We start from the raw sequence: 23,509 nt of genomic DNA on the forward strand, positions 1-23,509 counted from the left end.
CCTATTCCCACCCCCCCCCCCAAAAAAACAAAAAAAAAAAAAAAAAAAACAAAACCCACACATTCACAAATTAGTCCTAACAAAGGTAAATTATCTGTTGACCATTTCTCAATCCAAGAAACATTCTATCACTCTATATGACAACCAATGAGCAAATTCAAGGGAATAATTACAATAATAAATATATCACTGAAGTTCTGAATTTAAAATTTTATATATAGGCTCAAGGACGTACTACTAATAAAAAATAACCCATAGTACTAATTAGTTTAGTTAGTAGCATATTTTAGTTGATAGAGGCAAAAACACATATGCACTAAAGGATAATAGTGATAAGTAAAATATTTTTTACAGAATGTTTTGCATGTATTTTCTTATTCAGAATGAGTTAAATTTGGAGAAAAGCCTAGTTTTAAAACTATATAAAGAGTTTTGTGGTCAAATCCAATCATCATGTTTTTTACTGCTTTTGGTACTGAGAGGGCCTGAGACTGCATTTCTAACAAGTTCTTAAGTAATAAGCATTTTTGAATGTCAATTTTTGTAGCTGCCAGATTTATATCTAAAACTGGTTTCCTTTCTAAAGAGAAATTGCAAAAATGAGGCAAAAAAATGGAAATTGAGGTATAGTATGAATTTAAGTCAACAAATGGTTTTTCTGTAACCAGCACCTTGGAGGAAAATATGACATTACAACGAATTTTTCAAGTCTAGGACATGAGTAGCCACAAAGAGACCTTGAAGTGAGTAGAAAACTAATATTCTCCTGATATTTATGAAGCAAATAAATCTACTAAGTTTTCATTTTCCACTTCTCAGTAATCTATGAAATCATTAGAAAGGTCAGCTGAAAATCTCTCTTTGTGCAAGATAACAGCTAAAATTTATTAGCAAATAAAGCAATCTTATTACCATCCCCCCCACCAAAAAAAAAAAACCCCAAAACAAAAAACCCCCCACACATTCACAAATTAATCCTAACAAAGGTAAATTATCTGTTGATCATTTCTCAATCCAAGAAACATTCTATCACTGTATATGACAGCCAATGAGCAAATTCAAGGGAATAATTACAATAATAAATATATCACTGAAGTTCTGAATTTAAAATTTTGTATATAGGCTCAAGGACGTACTACTAATAAAAAAACCCCATAGTACTAATTAGTTTAGTTAGTAGCATATTTTAGTTGATAGAGGCAAAAACACATATGCACTAAAGGATAATAGTGATAAGTAAAATATTTTTTACAGAATGTTTTGCATGTATTTTCTTATTCAGAATGAGTTAAATTTGGAGAAAAGCCTAGTTTTAAAACTATATAAAGAGTTCTGTGGTCAAATCCAATCATCATATTTTTTACTGCTTTTGGTACTGAGTTAAAAACGCTTTTCACATTTTTAAAGGTTTATAAAAAATAAACGTAAAAGACAAATATGTGATAGAGTATATGGAGCCCACAAAGACTATTTACTATCTGGTTCTTTACAGAAAAAGTTTACCAATCTCTGAGTTAAATAGACTTTTCCCCCTTCTAAATAGATGTACTTTATTTCATCTTAGCTTAGCCAAATAATAAAATCTGAGAAGAATAGAAATCAGTGGATTAGAGATATATAAACCATGTTTTAGCTTGTCCTTTTAAGCAAAGTGAACAGAAGAATTGGTTCAAACACCCCCAACAGTTTACCCAAGTTACATTTTAAAAAATTCTTCCCTGACCTATTTGGTCAGTATGATAAATGGATATCAGGCAACTCTCCCACCAGAGATGATCTAACTCTCATCCTAGAGAAGATTCCTTCTCATTATTTATAAGCATAACTGAAATGCGATTCCATCCTTTTTAAACCATATCCAACAGAAGCTTCATTTAACCAGATGAACATTTAACTAGTATTTTCTTCTTAGGTTTGTAGAGAGTATGTGTGTGTGAGAGCCTGTGTGTGTGTGTGTGTGTGTGTGGTGTATAAGGAGGGGATACACATCTAAAAAGAGAAAAGCTACAAAAGGGGCTTACTTTTTTTTGATAATGCTTTTATTCTGAAATAGTTTAAATATATAAAAAAGTAGAGTAGTATAACGGTATGTAATTAGAATACTGGTAGGATAGTATAATATTAGCTTACTTTTTTTTTGATAATGCTTTTATTCTGAAAAAGTAGAGTAGTATAACGGAATGTAATTAGAATACTGGTAGGATAGTATAATATTATAGTCGAAAAAACTTTTAAAATAGTGTAATATAATAGTAAAATAAACTCTCATATGTTCATTGCCTAACTTAATTATCAACTCATGTCCAAACTTGTTTCACTGATAATCTCACATATTTCCCCTCTCCTTTATTGTTTTGAAGTAAATTGAAGATATATTCATCAACTACAAACTTTCAGTATGCAACACTAAAAGATAAATAATCCTAAAACAAAAACTATAATAATATCATTATTACACCTAAAAATTAACAACAATTTATTAATATTATTGAACATTCAGTCAGTGTTTAAATTTCTAAATAGGAACAAATTTTATAAAGAGGCAATTTCCAGGATGTGGCCCAACTCCCTCCCCTTTCCAGAGGATCCTAAACAGAAATGTCCTCTAAAACCTGTAATATTTAAAATAATTATAAATAAGTTTTGAAATATGAGATATAGAATCCATTATTATAATGTACCATGACAAGAAAAGTATAATCATGTATTTCAGAAAAGAATATTAACCTATTTTAAAAAAATCAGTTAAAAGCAAAAAAAAATTTGTTATTAAACACCAGTAAAATATAACTAAAATATCTTAGTCCTAAAATATTGATTTATTAAGATATTTATTTCTTTACTATTTTTGCATCATCTTTATCATCATTAGCAGAAATTCTTAAAAAGAAAGATGGACGACAGTTGAAACTTCAGAGGTCAAGTGAGAATGAAGAGCTGAAAGGATCTCAGGAGTAACAATGATAATTCTTCATGTTATTTGATTTGTATTAATTACTGGATTTGTGTTTTAACATATAAAACAAAATGTTAAAAACAAAACAAAACCTACACTAAAGTTTCTCAACTTCAGCCCTATTGACATTTTTATCCAGATCATTTTTTGGTAGTGGGAGCTCTCTGTAAAATGTTTTGGGGCATCTCTGGTCTCTATCTACTAGATCCCACTAGCAAACCCCTTGCATTAGAAGCACCATAGTGATCAACTGAGAGTACTGCTGCTGAGGACATATTTTTGGTTTCATATCTCTGTAAACCCTGCTCTAAAACTCCAAGGAGGCAAATACATGACTGCTTTGGATCTTCGTGCAATTTTTCCATCATCTTTACAACAGAAGCGCAAAATTATGTTTTAGATATCAAAGCACCTATAATCAATTTTGGGGGGACATTTGCTTTATTATGCGAATTTCTTTGTATAATCTTGGAACACTAAAATGAATGTTAATCTTATTGTTAATGGGAGAAAGCTATTTAAACACATTAGAAATGCTTTTTGAAAGTTCTATCTATTTTTCTTTCCCATTAAAGTATTAGGTAACTCCTGTTGGTTTACTAGTAATTAGACAGGATAAAAAAGATGCGCTAAAGACTCCATGACATTTAGATACAGAAAAACAATGAGAAAAAAAAATTTATATTAATGTTCACTGGGTAAATTAGTACAAATTGGGTAAGATAGATAATGTTTGATTAAACTGGGGGTTTTGATAATATGTGTTGACAAAATAGCATTTACAGGTATGCAAGCAAAGAATATAGAGAAGCTCTTTGTTTTGTTTAGGGAATGTTAAAAGAGCCACTTATGAAGGTGTTTCTTTAGTGGAGATGTGTGGTTAAATTTCATAGCATTTTCACTGAAAAAAGTAGATTTTTTTTTGATAGGGAAAAATGAGAAAGATGTCTAATATGTGTCATATAGCACTACCACATATCATTGAAAGAGAATTTGCATATAAATATTATAAATTTAGCAGGCATTGAAGATCTCTTTAAGAACGATGCTTAGTAAATATTTAAAGCTACTTTTTAGTACACTGACACTATTGTTTTATTTGCATTTCACTCATAAATTAATGTCTTTTTAAAATTGCCTTCACAATACTTATGTAAAAGAAAACAAGTTGTTGTTGTTAGTTTTCTCATAAGCGGTCTTAAGTAGAATTACACTATAAAATACCTTGAAAAATGACAATTCTAGTTAGGTTTAGTGAGTGAATTTCATGGGAAGAAAGTTTGTGCTGCACGAATAATCATTCCTTAGTTCATCTATAGCTACATATAGTGAGCAAGCTTTCAAAATCAGAATAAAGATAAATCTTCTCAAAGCTTGGATTAATATCTTATGAAAATTCACATTTGGATGCTACTATCCATGGAATAAGTTACAAATTCCTTAATCTGGCTTTCAAAACTCTGGTCCCATTTCATGTTTCCAACCAGTACTCCCTCTAATCCCAATGCTTCACTTCAGTTTAGCAAACATTTACTCAGCTCCACCGATGTGCTTCATACCCATGTTGTCTATGGGAAACCTGGAGATGGATTAGACATGGTGGCTGTGCTCATAGATCTTAACAGCCATTTTTTCAATCAACACCAGCACTGCTTTTTGTCATTCCTCTTTTGAAATGTGTGTTTTTAGTACTCATTCCTTCTGAAACCTCATTCTTAAAGTCTTTTACATATTCATATACCAACTTTCACTTAAGATATAAATTAAGTAAATTGATCTCACTTACGAAGCCTTCCCCAAATGCTGCAGGCCATATTCACAGTGCCTCTCCACCCATATAGATACTTACCATGAAAGTATGGGCTGAGTATTATATTTGTTAATATACTCTATTTAGCACCTAGTTCAAACTGGGCATTTAGATGAAGGGATCGGCAAAAGTTTAAGTGGGATCATAACGAATATATGAGTTAAAAACTCAGCAATTAATTTTCTACTGTAAGATTTTGGAGTTCAACTTAAGCAATAAAATTTTTTGGAAATATCTAGGTACCTGAAGAGTAATGATTAGAGAGTTGGCAAGTATGCTATGAATATAGTTCTACCGATAATATGCATTTATTGATTTAAGGTAAACATTACTGAAGCTGACACATATATGTCTCCTTATTCCATCACTCCACTTTACCTATAATCTTTTAAACTCTCAGTAATAAAGATAAACCTAAATTTGTACTGGACCCTCAATATTTGAACTAAATATAGGATGAGCCCCATACTCCTAAGCAAATGCGACTTTATGATGAACACTGTCACAGAATGGAGTTGAAAATATACTTAGAAGGCATATGCAGAAATGATTAAAAGAATAGTATAAAATGCACAATTCTTAGCACATAGTATGAGCTCAGCTTATGTTTGCTGAATCAAATTTCATTCATTCTGATCAAGTTTAAAACATAATCCACTTTAAAAATAATTTGGTATAATATTTCTTTGTTATTTATTAGTATATTTTATTATTTCAGGGCTTTGATTTTCCAAAATTACCACAACCTAGTCCAGTGCCAGCTATTCACTTTGCATGATCAATTTAATAATCATGGCAGATTTTTCACAACCAGATTATCTACCCAGAAATACATACATTTTAGGTGCTAGTATATGAACTAACTGGGTGGATGATGGAAATTCTGTATATGTAAAAGTTCTCTGTGACATCCTCTGCTTCCTATGATCAGTCTATCACAAAAGGAAATATTCTCTGGATAGACATAAATTGGCAGCAACGTTTTCAGGAGGAAAAATAAGAGGCTGTATATTGCAACGTTTTCCAGGCTTAGAAATGACAATGTTAGTTTGCTTCTGGTTGTTCTTTCACTGTGAGTATAAATGCTCTACAAATAGTGTCAAACAAACTATGTTATCAAGATCTGCTTAGAAATGCTTAAGGCATAGAAACTTCTGTTCAGGTCCTCTGTCTGTCTGTCTGTCCGTCTGTCTATCATCCATCTATCTATCATAAAATATCTACCCATTCATCTACATATCGATCTAAAACAGCTCTACAGCACTGAGGGTCACAGATGGCAGAACACAAAGTAATGAAACCTAAACAACAGAGTAGTGTCTCTTTGAGCACGGTGACACTATTTACAGTGCAAATTGTGCAGCAGACATCCATATGCAGTACATATTTACATGTTAGATATTGCAACTTACAAGGAAGGTACAATGCTGATGCAATACCTACCCATGGAAAACACGTATCCAGAAACTAGTTCATTGTTTTCAGTACATTTACAACCATCTGAAATTATTTATTGATTTAGTTTCTTGTTTATTGTGTGTGTCTCTCAACTGGAATATAAGCTGAGAAAAGGAAAGATATTGTTTTTCTTTTTCACTATTGTACTGCCCTTGCCAACAAGAGTAACTGACAGTTGTTCAATACGTATTTTTTTCAAGAAAAGAATAAAGTGGTTATATTTAGGTATTATAAACCAGTAACATTAACTTTTTAAAATTAGGACCAAGAAATGGTCAGTACATTTTTTTCTAGAAGTGGACACAAGTGAAACAAATAAAAAAAAAATCAAACAATCATCCATTGCCTTCAGCGCATAGAAGAAAAAAAATATTTTAACATAGAAAAAGCAAGAGTAATTTCAAAATAAAAAGAAAAACAGAATAAAGGATAGGATGGTTAAATAAATTCATGTTTAGGGATAACTCACTTCATGGTTCTTATATTACTTATTCCATTACAGAGCAATAAAAAATCTAACACAGACCTCCACCAGCTTCACTACTGCGCTTTAGAGAGGCAACTATCAAAAGTGGCTTTCCATAATGATACATGGAAATGGCATGAAAAACTATTAATAATTGTCATTTTTATCATGAGCTCATATGTTTCTTTTGAACCTGACTACCGAGTGAATAGGGCTGGGTAATCACTTTTAGGGTGAGAGGCTTGTCTTTGTTCTCCTTGTTCTCATTTTCAAAGTCCATGCTGAATAACTTTCTCTAAGGGCTAGTACAATTACTCAGCTCTACTTGTTCTCCTATGCAGAAGTTTAATGACGGAGTGTATCTTTTCACTATCCAAGTGGAATTGTCCTTACCTCAGCGGAGATAGCTGGCGGTATTCTATCAATAGTGTTTGCTTTTATAGCCTAACTGACAATTAGAGTATTAGAGAGCATAAAGGGATAGGGACTGCTGTTCCTCTCTCCTATGTAAGATTTACGCAACTTCAGAGTTTTATATAAGAATTCCGGACGCTGTAAAAAGTTCAAGTATAGACTTGGTCTTTTTGAGAACAGAAACATCTAGTAATACATAGAATAGTTATAGGCGAAATGGTAGTGTTGTGAATGTGGAAATGCCAGACACTCATGAGAGGTAGATGAGAAAACTGAGTAGGACCCCTAATGAGAGGACCATTAAATGTTTCTTTGATTTCCCTCTTAATAGCTCATAATACTTTTTATGCAAAGTAGGTTGTTCTAAAGTCAGGGGGAGGAGAGAGGACTTTCACAGCTAGGGTTCCTCATCTGAACCTCAGAACACAGAAAATCATTTCGGTGATGTTTTCTGAATTCTCACAAAAAGAGTACAACAGTAGGACTGTTCTAGAAGCATAGGTGCCTGGTTAATTCATTACTTGTAAGATATGCTTTAAAACAATAAGGCTTAATTCCCCCTAGCATCTAGCTCAGAAGGGCTGGGAAGTAGTAGACTAAATTGGGCAAGGATTGAATAAGTTATAGTAGATTATAATAGGAACAGAGATGCACTCTTACAATTTTGTGAGAATTCCTGTGTTTTGAGGCTGGTGTATCATCTTTTCTGTCCTCATGTTAGTGGCAGCTTCCAGAAGAAAATTAATTTTCCTAATTTATTGTGAAACAGGGTCATCTTAATTTTCATTACAGTATTGCAATACTACAGACTGTTGATGCTCCTGGACATTTACAAGCTGCTTATTCCATAGGCATTCATTCATCAATTCGACAAATAAACACTGGACAAGCATATGTACTAAATAACTGGAAATGTGGTAGATGTTGGTGATATAATGTATACAACCCTTGCATTCTTAGAATGTGTAGTCTAGCAAGCCCAACACCCAACTCATCTCTTATTTCCTCTCACTTCCACCTTTGCCAGCTTGCTTTCTCTATATTCACTATCATATTAAATAGTATCACATTTATTTAGTTATCAAAACAAAAAACATAGTGCCATTTGTGAATCCTCCTTTTTGCTTACTCCCCATAAACAGCTGCAAAGTAAGTTCCATTGATTCATTTTCATTAGTATGTTTTCTAATCTTTTGCTAAAGATTAGTTTAAATCCTCATAACTTCTTGTTTGGGTTATTTAAGACCCTTCTGTCTGTTTGCATGCATAAGTGCCCCCTCTATGAGATTCCTGAACAAAATTTTGGTTATTCCATTCCTCACTTTAAAAGCCTTCGATTCTTACCCATTTACCTCTAGAATGAAATCCTAATTTCCTGCAGATACACAGATGCAGATTCATTCCTCACTCGTCTTGCCTGCCTCCCACTCTACATCCCAAGCATTCTGAAAACCGTACATGCATTTCATTAAACCGCCATGCTTTCTCTACCTTCTGCTTTTACACTTGCTGCTCCTTCCATCTGGAATGCTCATTCCACAAACATCCCCTAAATCCACTACCTCCTACTCAGCCTTCAGGACTTAAGTTAGGTGTCACTTCCTTCAGAGAGGATTTTTTTTTTGGGACAGTCTTCCATCTTAAGTTGTGATTTTTCTCTTATGCTCCTAATGTACTGAATTATGGTGATCTGCATATCTGTTTGACTTCCTACATGTTTACTTTCTTGAAGACATACTGATTACAGAATATAGTGAATGACATATAAAATAAGGTCTCAATAAAGCTTGTTGAATAATGAATATTAAAGTATAAACTTAGTATTTAGTTGATAACTATATTAGTTATAATAAAATAAATATTAAATGTTAATAATTAGTATATAATAGGTTGAAAATTATTTTGTGTCAATAGATCAGTTAGGAAGATCTCAAATGGAAAGGGGAAACAAAGGATAAATGACAAACAAAACAGGTTTGTGTATATGCATGTATACGTCTACATGTGGATGGTTATTTTGACACACATTATGGAAGACCTATAAAACCCCGGGCTAGGGACTAGAGTTACAAACTTTAGTCTAGTAGGTAAGCTCAGATAATTTAATTGTAATATTTTCAATAGAAAAGATAGAAATAGGCTGAGAAAGGAGAGAATACATGGGCTAGACTGGAGGTTCAGAGCAGGCTTGTTAGAGGAGCAAAGTTGAAGAGTAAGTTCAAAGTAGACAAGTAAAGAAGAGAAGTGAAAAATTTTTGCCTTGTGTGAAAATGTTACTAGCTATTGGCTTTGGCCATTAAATCTATCTAAAGAATTTCAGTGGAAAATGATATTTTTCAGAGTTATCTTAGACCTTGAGAGAATGGGAAAACATTGAAAGATAGGGTTAATCATTCCAAGAACACCACCTTATGGCAAATATTTACTAAATGGATATTTATATATGTGATATAGATATATGGACTATTGTAACAAATGAATGCTTGATTTTGTGTCTGCATCCACTTTACCACCCCCCATGTATATACATATATAATCATTTATTCCTTGAAACTACCCTACAAAGTGAATGTTACTATCCTTATTTTACAGACTACTGGGTTCAGCTAAAACAATTCAATTAACCTATTGAAAGCTAAATAACTATTTGCTATTAGGGCCAGCATTTGATTCTCGGGCTGTGTGAGGTCATTCTTGTTCCACTATGCTACCTTGACAGATGTTGTATTGGGCTGATTAAAATGTCACTGATAAATAAAAGAGAATATTTTAATCTACTGTAAGCCCTTTCTTTTCCAACAAACATTTTTTAAATGTCTTAGAGGTGGAAGTCTGCATTCAAATAAGTTGCTGTAAAGATAAAAATTAAAAGGAACCGAAACAAAAATATATTTAGCTGATAGCTAAGTAGGAGCAAAGTGATCCAAAGCATAGCTCCAAAGAGACTTAGCATCTGTGCACTGAAACGCTTGTTTTAACAAGTCCAACTGTGTTTTCTAACTATGCCAATCCTTTCCCTTGGCTAATGGAGGATTCAGTTTACAGAATATATCAAACTGCAGCCTTCTTGCTGAGAAGAGCTGAACGCTGCTTTAATTTCCCAGTCGGGAGCTGGTATTTCATCATGAACCAGGCATATTAAATTGTTGTGTAAATGGAAAGACCACAATGTAGGCCATATGGCAGTTTCTCTTTGCAGAAGAGGAGAGACCTTCAAATCAAAATGTTAAGTCTGCGAGCCATTTGATGTCACAGTCATTAGTTTAGAGATATGGACAAGAGATTTCTTTATCTCTTCTAAGTGTTCTTCCTTCCTTCCTTCCTATGCCCCATGAGAGAGATGGGTTCATTTAGAGTTGAAAAAGCAATCTAGGTCAACCTAAATCTGTTACACTCTGAGTGGGACTTCCAGAAGTTTCTATTCCATAACAGAGGAGAAAACACTACTTGAAAAATCAATTTTCCAAGTCCACAAGTAGGGTGATGCTTTACTTTGGAATGAGCTAGAAAGATTTTAGACCATCAGAAACAGGTTTCCTGAAGTGAAGGAGCAGAAGTGGTTCCATATAATTTCTTTCTCTAAAACAGGTACTCTTTCCTTCAATTTGCCATCTCCACCTTAACTTTTTCTTGGCGCACTACTGTTCAGTTTTTACAACTCAGCTCAGAAGTCACTTCATTCATCCATCCAAGAAATTTATATTACAGTCAAATGGGTGTCAGGTATCATTCTAGCTATTACAGGTGTAAGACAAGTTCCTTATTCTCATGGAGCTCACATTCTAGAGAAGGACAAAGAAAACGTTAAATAACTAAGGTTCCTTGAATAATGACAACTGCTATAGAAAAGTCAAACGAGGTAATGTGAGGAGAAATAGTATATGTGTAGAACATGATACTCATAGGATTGTCGATATCTGTTGATTCAGCACTTTCGATATCTATTTTAATCATTTTTTTTTTTAATAATAAGACTTTCTTTCAAAGATTTTCTTCTCCTCAGTTCAAAACGTAAAAATTCTGAAGTTCTGTTTTGACAGCAAGTTCCCCACTGACATCCTTTATAACCATGTTCTCTTTCCCCACCGCTGCTATGGCAAATTCTAGTTCAATTCCCTTCAATTCTGGCAATGCTATTAGAGTTACTAATGGGGATCTTTTGTGAGAAGGCAGCTCCACTCCTTCAGTGCCACTGGCAGAGTCAAACCTCTGAGGGTCAGCCCCTTCACAGAATAATCACTCTCTCTTTTCTGTGGAGTTCCACCTTTTCCTTCTCCATGGCTACTCTCAGGGCCCTGGACATTTGGTTCAAGCACAAGTGGGCCAATGGCACAGCAAATGCAAAGAACTGAACATTAAATATAAGATAATTTTCTAAAATGTTATCCTCTGGGCTGGAAATGATATTTCACAATTCCCGATGCCATTTGTTTTTCTCATTTTCACTCTTCTTATAGCATTATAGAATTCTCACTCAGAAGCCAGGGGAATTATGTTTATTCTTAGGTATTCTTGAGACGTAGATATTTTAAAATCAAAAATTTTGTTTGGGACAGTATTCCACATAAACATTTCTACTGACTCTTTTCAGCTTTCAGTTATTAAGGTACTTATATTTTGGCTTCTTATTCGTTTCTGCAATCCCTGAGAAAAATCTCAGGATTGTTATCTGAAAATGTAGCCGACACCAATTATCACCAGTTTCTCTTTTCTTCACAGTTTTAGCAGCAAAAAGGCTTGGTTCAAAGATATTCCAACAAATGATGGCAGGAATATTGATTTTTTTTCTTAAAACAATACATACCTTCCAGCAAAACTGCAAGGTATGTGTCTACATTCACATAAAAACATGGTTAATTGTGACAAATGAGTGATTCGGAGGGCTTCTATACAAGAAATGACCTAGGATTTGTTCAGCAGCACTATGTGATTCTCTTATACATAAGGTATCAAGCACCATCAGTTGCCAATCTTCTCAGGTAAATTCTTCTCTATTGCTTTGTGGAGATATACAAAAGGCAAATTTAAATTTTTAAACAACTACAAAGTTAAAGAACTTTATAACAACTAAGGTTTTAGGCAACCATAAACTTTTAGTGGATAAAGTTCAGATTTTTTTAAGGGGGTATGATTAAGTTTTAAAATTTACTTTGTTGATCTTTCAAAGAAGAATACATTCTGTAACAAAAGCCCAAGATGCAAAATGACACTCTCAGACTGTATTTGCTCAAGTATAGTCATTTCCCCTCATTCAGCTTGCCTGAAAATTTCTATGCAAGATTATCTGTCTGGAACACAAGCACTGTGAAATCCTATAACATATTATTCTTCACTGTAACATCCTCTTGTCCTTCCATAGCTGATCTCATTGCAGCTCAAAGAAAACTAATCTCCACCTATAATATAATAGCTTGGTAAAACTATGTCACATAATGCAAGGAAGTGATCAGGCACCTGCATGTTTAATTTGACCCAAGATTTCCAATCCGAAAACTCAGATTCCAGAATTAATAAATGGCTTAGTTTAAGTCTCTTCTTGAAACTATGCAGTTATAACCAGAATGCCCTGGTACAGAAGGCAGTCAAATCAAAACGCAAGCTGCACAAGGTCTAAGATTCTCAGAAACTAGGAACCAGCTTTTTCTAGATCACTTCCTTTCTAATTGGGTAGGAAAAAGGGGAGATATGTAGAAGACAATATATGACAGTATTATTTTGGTTCCTCTCTCACTGGCAAATTTGTAATGATAATAATAATACCTTTACCTAATTATACTATTTATTTAAAAAGATAATATTAGAAATTATAAGTCTAAAGATTTATAGTGTATCCTCTCTCTTCCAGCTTTTAACAAATACAAGCACAAATATGCATATTATGCATATGAAAATTATTTCAGTATTTAATAAGTATTGTACTGATATTTCCAGTGTCTTGTTGAGTCAGGAAGCACTGGTGGTTGTTCTATAGTTACAAGTACCTTATGAACTCCAAGAAAATGAACTTTTAACATGCTCATTTTAAGTCCTTACAATAAGAGGATAAAGAAATGTGTACTGAATTAATAAGTGAACCATTGCATTGTGTAATGAATTCAATTAAGAGTTCAAAAGCTATTTCTTTAAAGAGTCTGATCTTTATTAGATTTTAATTAATGTTCTCATTCACATCCAGTATGACTGTGTAAGTGTGAGTGGCTGTTAACTGACTTTCTAGCATCGAGAATATTTATACACATCTTAGAAACCTTATTTCCTTCTTTGGGGGCACATGTATATATCCCAACAAAGGGAACCACTCACTACAGGCCTTTAAAACATTAATGTGTTGATGTGTTTCTCTTGGGACATATAGTATGAGAACACAGAAACTTTTGAAATAAAAAAATTAAAAGTTAAAATTTGCTGAGGATATGCAAACATTCGATAAACTTATTATACCCTGAAAAATAGATGATAGGATGCAAATTAAAGTGACTAAACTATTTCCACTTCATTATCTTTTTGCCCGAAGTATCCTGACTGCTAATTTACTCTCCTCTACTAAGTAAATTCAACCATGGAGAAGTGTCTCCATGGATAATTGATAGGTCAAAATAGTCATACTTAATTGGAGCATATTTACAATTAGGATATTCAGATTATTTAGCAATAGGCTAGAAGCAATTTATGTGTGTATGTGTGTGTATGTGTGCAATATGTTTCATAATTCAATCTAAAAGGAAATAATCCTTATTTTCTGAAATGCTATAAAGTAACATAATTGGTAACAACTTGCAAAAAATTCACCTGTTATTGTATGAAGAGCAGTGGCTTAAAGTTATAGTCCATCCTTGTCACCGCCAATCCTTGTAGCCAATGAATGTCTCAGGCTCCTCATTTGTACAAGGGGATGAAGTAATGGATTAGATCCCTCTTCATTGTAAAGTTTATAAGAATGTTTCTAAATAATTTAGTTTTTAAAAATATATGTTTGTTTTTCCATTTTAATTATAATGCATTTGAGAAACTGATATTGAAAATGGTAAAGATTATATATTTTTGTAGCTATTTTAATTGAAATGGAGTTATACAATATATGTGAAGTTACTTAATACAATTTCTGGCACATCAAGGGCCAATTATTTGGGAACTTTTCTTGGGTATACACACACGTGTATAGAGTGAGGAAATTAGAATTTTCAGAATTGAAAGTTAAGATTTGAAATTTTACATCTTAAATTTGAAAAAGTTTTCAAGATTATTTATTCCACGTCCACCTCCCCACCCTCTAGCATTCACACACATTGATTTAGAGTGAATTTCATTGCTAATGGATTAAGACACAGCTACTCAGGAGAGTATACAACTTGACATTTAAATTCTCCAGTGCTGATTTACTTGGCATGAGCACAGAATCTATAACACCTCAGTTACGTCTTATACGCTTATCTACTGCTCTCTATTACACCAGCCTGGTTGCTTTTGTTACTGCCTAACATCATAGCACAAACTATGTTTCAGGTGCTATCCTAAGCATTTTATGTATGCAAAATCATTTAGTCCTCTAGGCGAGCCTAATGATGTAGGAATTATTATCCTGATTTGAGAGATTTGAAACAGAGGCTTAGAGAAGATCAGTGACTTTCTCAAGACCCAATGGCATCTTAAGATCTGACTCTGATCCCTCCATCCTTAAACAGTATCCTTCCATCACATTTCAAAGAGCTTCACAACCAGTCCCTGACACTATTTTGTTCACTACGAAGAAAAAATGAGTTGCAGTTAATTTTTACCCACTAGAACATGAATCATCATAAATATCACCTGCCTCCATTTTTTTTCTAAATGCTAGCGTCTTGTCCTAGAAAACATCCTCAATTCTAATATTACAAACAAAATATACAGACTTCCTTTAAAAATGTGGACTCTAGAATAGGCAAGAAGGCATTTTAGATACTCAGAAAGCTATTAAAATAAGCAAGTGGCAAAAAGGATATACCCTCAAGAGTCCTATTCCAACAGAATCAGAGCTGGAAGGCTGCAGAGAATTTCTATCTTAATAATCACTTTACAGATGATGATCCGAAGCCCCCTAGATGTAAAAACACATTGCCTGGGAACATGCAGTTGGGTCCTATCGACAGAGATGAGACTAGACCCTGGGTGTTGCATACTTTGTGACATCATGCTGCTTCCTAGTCGTTTTATAGTTTTGTTCCTAAAGATAGAATTTGATAATTTAATTTGCAATATTATGAATGAGGAACCATCAAGCAAGTACATATGCTTAGGCTCCTCAGGCATAACCTTTTAAATTGCATGCGGTACAGTTTAATAGGGGAAATATCCGGTACAGTTGTATAGTTTTAGCAATTGGGACCTTCAGACATAAAGGGAAGGTCTAAATTTAAGAGTAAGTAAAACCTGGGCACAGAATAAAAAGCCTCCATTATTAGTACAAGCGGAAGGCCACATGGAAAAGGAGCAAGCTAGAGATAGAGTTGAAATGAGGACACAGTGAGAAACCAGCCATCTGTCCACCAGCAGTGATGCACATAAAGTAACCACAGGACACCATTGCCTTCCAAATGAACCTGTTCAAAGAGTAGATTCCTAAGATCATAAACAGTATGTGTTGGTGCATTTATCAAATTAGACCTTAACATTGTTTTAAACTCAAGTACTACACTATGATAAAGAGCCCAGAAGTTTCATATGCGTATCTGTTAACTCTTCCATAGGATGAAAATGTGACGGTGAGAATGTCAAAGAATGTTTAATTACTTCTAAGTGTATACTTAATGCCTCATGATAACACTTACTATTTCCACAGAAAGGTGGTATTACTTTACTATACCTCATTCTGGGCCAGTAGTATAGAGTAGCAAATGTGAGAGGAAAGGGAGATATTAAAAATAAAAATTTGAATGTTGGCTTTTCCCATGAAGTTTCTGTACTTTGCACACTTCGCTAAAGAGTGCTACCCAGAGACACTTCTCCCTCATTTTCTCTCCTAGACTCCATAAATACAATGAAGTATCATAATGGTCTTTAAAGAAAGCATCACAATGGAATAATAATTTGCACGACTTTTATTCAAAGAACTCAAAGTACTTTACTAATGTTAGCTCATTTATCACACCCGGCTGTGAAGGAGGGTGAACAGATCTGCTGAAGTAGGGCAAGAAGGTCTTAGTCAGCAATGTGGTGCTGAGGCTCTGAAAGCTAAGTGTGAGGCCGGAGAGCCAAAAAAAAAAAAAAAAAAAAAAAAAAAAAAACCCAAAAAACAAAAAACAGGAGAAATAAAAGAAGTAACCAAAAGGGAATCTTGCTACTCTATTCACTATTCAGCATTAAGTGCACTATTATCAAAAGGCTAAGTCTAATGATTTGGTTCACACTTATAAACATCTGTTAAGATCTTGTAGGAGAAACAAAAAAAGACACTATAATTTTCTGTTTAAAAAATTGAAAAGAAATACAAATAGAGATCATTTATTATAAGTTTGAAAATTGATTTGATATGAAATATGATTCCATTAAAGATGACTCCAAAGTTAGAGTCAATGCCACAAATATTTATTCAGTAAAAATGATGTATTAGGAACTGTGCTAGAGGTGGGGATACAAATAAAAACAAAATGATCTTTTATACGTTTTCGGTATAATGGGAATCTTTTAGTCCTATAGTTTCTGTGCATCTTTTATATAAATGTTGCAAATAAAATACAAAGAAAAATTAGAGATGGAGAGAAAATAAGAAAAAGAGTAAATATATATATAAAAAAAGACTTAAAAGTATAGCTGTAGTTTAAGTAGGCGTTCATTGAAATATAGACCCTTTTTGTCATAGCATTTAAGGCATGTCATCATTGTGTCCATCTGAATGCTTGGAATGATTCATCTAACACACTGGCCTCAGATTTCTATGATTAGCTCACTATTAACAATTTTTCATTTTAAATTCCTATTTTAGCCATTATTTCAATGGTCATATCCACCATTGAAGACTTCATTATAACTAATAGCTTAACCAACTCCAAAACCTCCATTCAGATCACCGCTTTTTGTATTTGCAGCTCAACCTATCCTACTCCAACAATTTTTTTTTTACCCCATCAGGACTTCCAGTTCATTAACTCCACTTCTTTTTCATTGTTCACCACATTCCCACATGAACTAAGTTAGATTCTTGGTCTATCACTAAGATGACTTGTAGACACATTATAGTCTATGTATGTCTACCAGTCCTTTTTCTGGACATCGCTTTGAGCTCCGCTCTTATAACTCAACCTCCCTCCTTTGCTCTATCAGTACTGGCATTCTTTTGTTCCTAGAACCCACCACATCTATTCCTATTTTAGAAACTTTGCCATTGTTAGCCCCCATGTTTTCCCCCTCAGATATTAATATGGCTAGCTGTCTCTTATTAAGGTCTCTGCCCAACTGTTCTTTCATAATCCTGCTTCATGTATATATATTTTCATGGCATTTACTACTATTGGACATTATTTCATGCATTCATTTATTTTTTGTTTATTGGCTGTCTCCCCAAGAACACATAACATCCATGAATGCTAGAGTTATAGCTTATTCATTACTGTAAGCTAAATACTTAGAATTCTGCCTGGAGCAATGAGGATTTTTAATATTTGCTGAAGAAAAAAAAGGAAGAAATGAAAGAAGAAAGATAAGAAGGAAAGAAACATTTAGGAGGTAAATTAACTTTTAAGGATATTTGGGACTTAGCACGAAATAAAAGTTTTTGAAAGACTGGAAAATTTCTAGGAGGAATAGAGGAGCACAACACCCCTTTGTACCATTCTGTATACAGTTGCCCTATAAACCATTCTAGCAATCTAAAACTGTTTTATCTAATACGGTAGGCGCTAGCCACATGTGGCTATTTATATTTAATCTAAATTAAATACAATAGAATAAAACTAAATACTTAATTATTCACTCACATGAACAGGGCTAATAGCTACTTTATTGAACAATGTTGAGAAGAAAACATTTCCAATACCACAGAAAGTTCTACTAGACAGCATCATTCTAGATTCTGTTGTTTTAAATACTAAACTATATTATTAAATCTGTTCTAATATGGTGAGATTAATTAAAATTACATGTAAAGCAATTTAAATATCAACACCGAATTTCTCAGAAATAGGTAATGCCTTATGTTTCGCTTTGTTTAGTTTGTAAATTATCTTTATTATTTGCATTGACTTCTTTTCTTGAGATAAAGGCAATGAATTTAACACAGTATAATACTAAAGTGAACCGGACGCTTGACTGTTTTCTTTATTTTAAGGCTGGAGAGAAAGCAGAAGAAGAGATAAAGAGTAGAGACAAGGGAAAATATATTCATCTATCTGTTCATCCATCTATCCATCTATCCTTCCTTCCATCCATCCATCTATCCTTCCATCTTCTCCTTGTACAAATTCTTATTGAGTATCTGTGATATTTCAAGCATTTTGCTTTGGTGCTACAGGTTTAAAGTGGAAGAAATCATAATGTCTAAGCTCAGAAAGTTCATAATCTAATAGGGAAGATTGATATATAACATAGTAATGAAAATAGTTCAATAATAGATTAAGGTTTAAAATGCTATGAAAGCAGAAAGAAAGAAATCATCTCCCTGAGGGAGATTAAAAAACAACATTTGAATGGTGTTTTAAAATATATGAGAAACAATGTGTCAGCCTGGAGAGTGAATTTTTTTTTTTTTAACTAAAGGGATCAACCTTTGCAGAGGCAAACTTTGCTTGCTTAAGTAAGAGAAATAGTCTTGGGAGGGTTTGGTTGAAGGTATATTGAAAGGAAAGCTATAAATTGAAATTAGGAAAATAGCTTGAGCCAGATTGTATAGGGTTTTAAAGATTTTGTTAAAGGATCTGGATATTATTCTTCCTCATATAAAAGCGCAAGGCACACAATTCAGATGAACCCTCTTGAAAGAGGAATAGCTGTAGAACAGATAAAAGCACAAAGAGCATAGTGCTGGAGCCTCCTTTTCTGAGAATCCTGGAATAAAGTCATAAATGGGAAATTTTGAGTTTCAAAATAAGAAACCCATTTTTCCTCTAAAACCACTAATGCAGATTTACCATAAGAAGCCAAAAGAAACATCAATTTGGGAGATAGTTTTCTCTTAGACTATCCTTATTAGTAATGTGTATCCTTCTTAAAAAGTTTTTCCTCCAGTTATGCTTGATAGAAAGCCCTGCTTCTTTCCACCCTGAGCTATGCATACAGAAAAAAAAAACAACTTCCATCTGTTCTTTTTCACCAGAAATTCCTTTAATAGTATATATAAAGTTTATCATTACAAAAGTTATCATTTGAATAACACAAGTAAAATATAAATATTGGTAATCAAAATTTAGCAATTTATGTTTTCAAAAAGGAGAAAGAACCTTTAAAAAAAGTATTCAGAACAATTTTATATTCTAAAGTGAATCATAACTTGCTAGATTTGTTTCAGCTGGCAACAGAACCCCATACTTTTCACTGAAATCATTTTTCTCAGTTTTTGATGGATATTTATATTTAATAACTAGGTAGAGGCACTTTTTAAAAGAAATTTAAGTGCATGAATTAGAATTGTACATAAAGATTAGAAAGTACACTTGCCTTACAGGGATTTTATTTTAGTGGGTTCAAGATATGGCCTGGCCTCTCAGACTATGAAAAGCCCCAAAGGTGATCCCCTGTGAACAACCACAGGGAGACAAGAGGACCCAGAATTGTAACAAGGACTTTTGTGTTTTCCCCTCCTTTTCTTTTTGCCTCTTCCTTTTCTGTTTTATTAAAGAGAGAAGACAGTATGACTTCAAAATAAAATGTCTCCTTAATGTTCATCCTGATTTTCTTGTGTCTCAGACACTTGGATTTAATCCTTTGTTATACATCGATGCATTTATACAAGACTTTATAGAATCGTAGAGCTATGAGGTGAGAACAGAGGTGGGATTAACATCCCTCTCACTCGATATTTTAGCAAAGCTTCACTCTGTGGTTGTGTATTATCTGATATTTCTAGGTGGGCAAAGACCTGCAAAAATATCCAACCGAGTTGACTTAACAGGACTGAAATAAATATTTCATTAACCTGGCCTAAGGAGAGAACAAATGAGGCAGCGAAAGAAAGTGAAAAAAAAATCTCTACGAAGACTCATTGTTTTTCTCTGTTGCTGCCTCCTCTTCCTTGTAAATATAATGGGAGCATCAAGCTAATCAAGTTGTGAATTGGTATACCAACAACAGATCCCTCACACCTTCTAAAAAAATCTCATCAGCTTTCAGAAATGTACACCATACTAGAGGTGAAGTGAACCGTAAACTATAGATTGTCAGATGCTTCGGTCTCTTACCAATAATGAACAGTCACCAAGACGGGTTGCCTGTGTAGTAGTTTTTCAAATCAGCGACTCTAAATTTTAAAATGCCAGATGATCGATATCTGGCCAAATGCATTTTGGGCATAGAAATCTTAAATATGCACATTAGCTATATAAAGTAACTGGCAGTCTCCTTGAGGCTGGCAAAATGTTAGACACTGTTAAGCAGTATTTGGTACCAAATTATCTGTAAGAGCAACAACCACGGGAAATATTTTCCTTCTGGTAGGCTTATTTTACATTGTTATACCTTAAGAACTTAAGGGACAACCATTTTGAAAGAAGGCAAGTTAAGAGACTAAACTGATTAGAACAGTTTGGTGTTAAAAGCAACTGCTAAGAGGTGAGTGGGTAGAGATAGTAACAACAAAGACACACGTTATATTAGAAAAACAGTAGCTGTTCTTTAAAATTATGAACAAGTGAATACAAAAATATATTACTTGAAATTTTAATGAGGTCTATTAATGGCATTTTATCTGAATGGATAATATCTTGATACGATGATTACTTTAATTGGAGGGTCAGGCAGAACATATGAATAGATTACAAAACCGTTTACAGATGCGCATATAAAAGGGCCATGGATGGCTGGGAAGAGAAGCTAAGGATTTAACATTTCCATCCTAGAGGATCATCCTGTCATTTCCCAGGAAGCAATGAGTTACAGTGGCCAAATCATAGACTTTGGATTCAAATTCATAGCTGACTTTGAAACCTGGCTTAACTTCTTTGAGGCTCATTTTCCACATATGTAAAAGGAGAATTACAAAATTTTCTTCATAAGAGGAGTCAAGGAAGGTTAAAGAAACTCCTTTTTCTACAAGTGAGACCCTTAATCCTTTAGCATCCAAAACTCATAGCCTCACCATCCACCTGTGTCAGGAGGACCGATCTCATTAAGGACTTTATCTCCAATCCCTGTCACAAAAAAAAGGAAGCCTGGACTCTTAGGTAATCCCACCTGCCTGAACTCTAATCTCCATACGGCCCTGTGGACAAGGAGGCGTTTCTTCTCCTTCCCTGCCTTCATCTCCTCTGGAGCATTTATCACCATCTGATGATGTAGTTTAATATTTCAGTAATTTCTAGGTTTATTTATTAAATTTTTTCTAAATGTAAGTTCCTACTAAGAATATAGCTCCATGACTGAGAAATTTTATCTAATTTGCTCAATGCTATATCCCTAGGGCCTTATGAATGTGCCTAATACACAGTAGGCCCTTATTCTAAGTTCATTTTCTTGTGATTTCTCTCCTAGAACTTTACTTGGGACCTATGTTAGTGAGAACACCGATCTAACATAAGCTGACCTAACACACTCTCTCCCCCATATCCACACACAAAAAAGTAAACAACCAACCAACCAAACAAAAAACAACCAAATCCCGACTCCGTGTTAAAAAAACAAAACAAAACTATATTGATTTAGAAACATAGTCCTGGATTATTGCAGAAATAAATTAAGTTAGGCCCAGAAAACAAAATTCTGAGTTTGATCTTTCTTTGAATAAGTCTCCTGATCTCAGTGTTAGGAGTGTGTTCTGTGCACTGATTATGTGCATTCAGACATTTCAGAAGAGTAGGAACAGCACTCCTCAGCTGACTCACGGCCTTTCTGCTTCATAGTACTATGACCTGGCTATGTTCAGATTATGCAAATACAAAATTAGTATAATACAAAGGTCTACTCTATTAATTTCAAAATTTTGTATTAGATACATAAGGTTATGAATTATAAACCCTAATGTGCTAAATAAGTACAATTTATTATTATTAGATTCTAACCGACGATCATTATTTTTGGGGGGTTTAAATGGAATAAATATCAACTATATGTGTAAAAGATAGATTATTTCAATTTCCTTGACATAGTGAATACCTCTTAAGAAAAGATTTCCTACTCTTTCTAAGTGAGGAAAACCTGATATATACAGAGTCATCTAGGGGATCACAACAGTAAACAACATAACAACAAAATTACAGATCAAGCTCTCTTGTAGACAGATGCTACAATGTGCTAAAGAAATAATACACTAGGACATAGTTCTTATCCTCCAAATGATCTATCTTATAGACAGAGGGCATTCATTAGCATAAATGACTTTACTAATTGTTTAACCCACATAAATGCAAGGAGGCAAATATTCCAGTCTTTGTATAAAAACTGGCTCAAATTAGCACATAAAACTATAGTAATTAAAAGCTTTGAATTCACAAAATTCATATCAAATGTAGAATAGACTCAACATATAATGAAGCTTACAAAATATTTTCTAAATTTTCTTCTACATATTTCACATCTTAATTGCCTCATGAATACTTTTATTTCTTACCCCACAGCTTTCAATTGCTCTTCCTTTTTCTTTCTTCTAACTTCTCTTCGTTTATTTTGTATTTCAGATTCCACATATAAGTGAGATCAGAAAGTCCTCTAAAAATTGGTAGTGATAAAAAGAAAGTATTCAAATAGAACTAATAAAAGTTGAGAATTAGGCAATGAATTCCATTTTTATTATAATAATATTATTCCTTCGTCATCATCATCATCATCATTATTATTATTTCACAAAATGGAATTCATTGCCTGGTTCTCAACTCTTATTAATTTGATTTGAATACTTCTTTTTATCACTACTGATTTTTACTTGATCAGATATACTGGTTGATTACTCTCTAATGAATAAACAATAAAAATATGTCTCCAGTCTGGAGTTCCTGAATCAGAATCTCTGATGAGTGGGGCCTGAGTGAGCATCTTTCACTTTAAACATCTTCTCTTGTGATTCCATCTCATATTAGATGTTGCTTGCCATCTAATATCAGAAGAAAGACCGGTAACCACACTATTAATTTCAATATGAGATAAACTGAGACCAGGTATTCTGGAAAGCTATGAGAAGTTCTACAGAGACACAGAGTTTGGAGACATTGATCCTGACAGAGGAGCCTTCTAAAGAGATGATATATTAAAAAAAAATCTGTGAAGGATGAATACAAAGTAATAAGGACCA

At 33.5% G+C, this 23,509-nt stretch overlaps 1 protein-coding gene across 1 annotated transcript in view; it reads right to left on the reverse strand.

Annotated features, from left to right (window-relative positions):
- The window catches only part of HCN1 (hyperpolarization activated cyclic nucleotide gated potassium channel 1), a 330,541-nt gene that overhangs the window by 14,949 nt on the left and 292,083 nt on the right, over positions 1-23,509 (reverse strand). The window lies entirely within an intron of this gene.

This window comes from Pteropus alecto, unplaced genomic scaffold (assembly GCF_000325575.1).
Source record: "Pteropus alecto unplaced genomic scaffold, ASM32557v1 scaffold73, whole genome shotgun sequence".
Classification (NCBI taxonomy): Eukaryota; Metazoa; Chordata; class Mammalia; order Chiroptera; family Pteropodidae; genus Pteropus; species Pteropus alecto.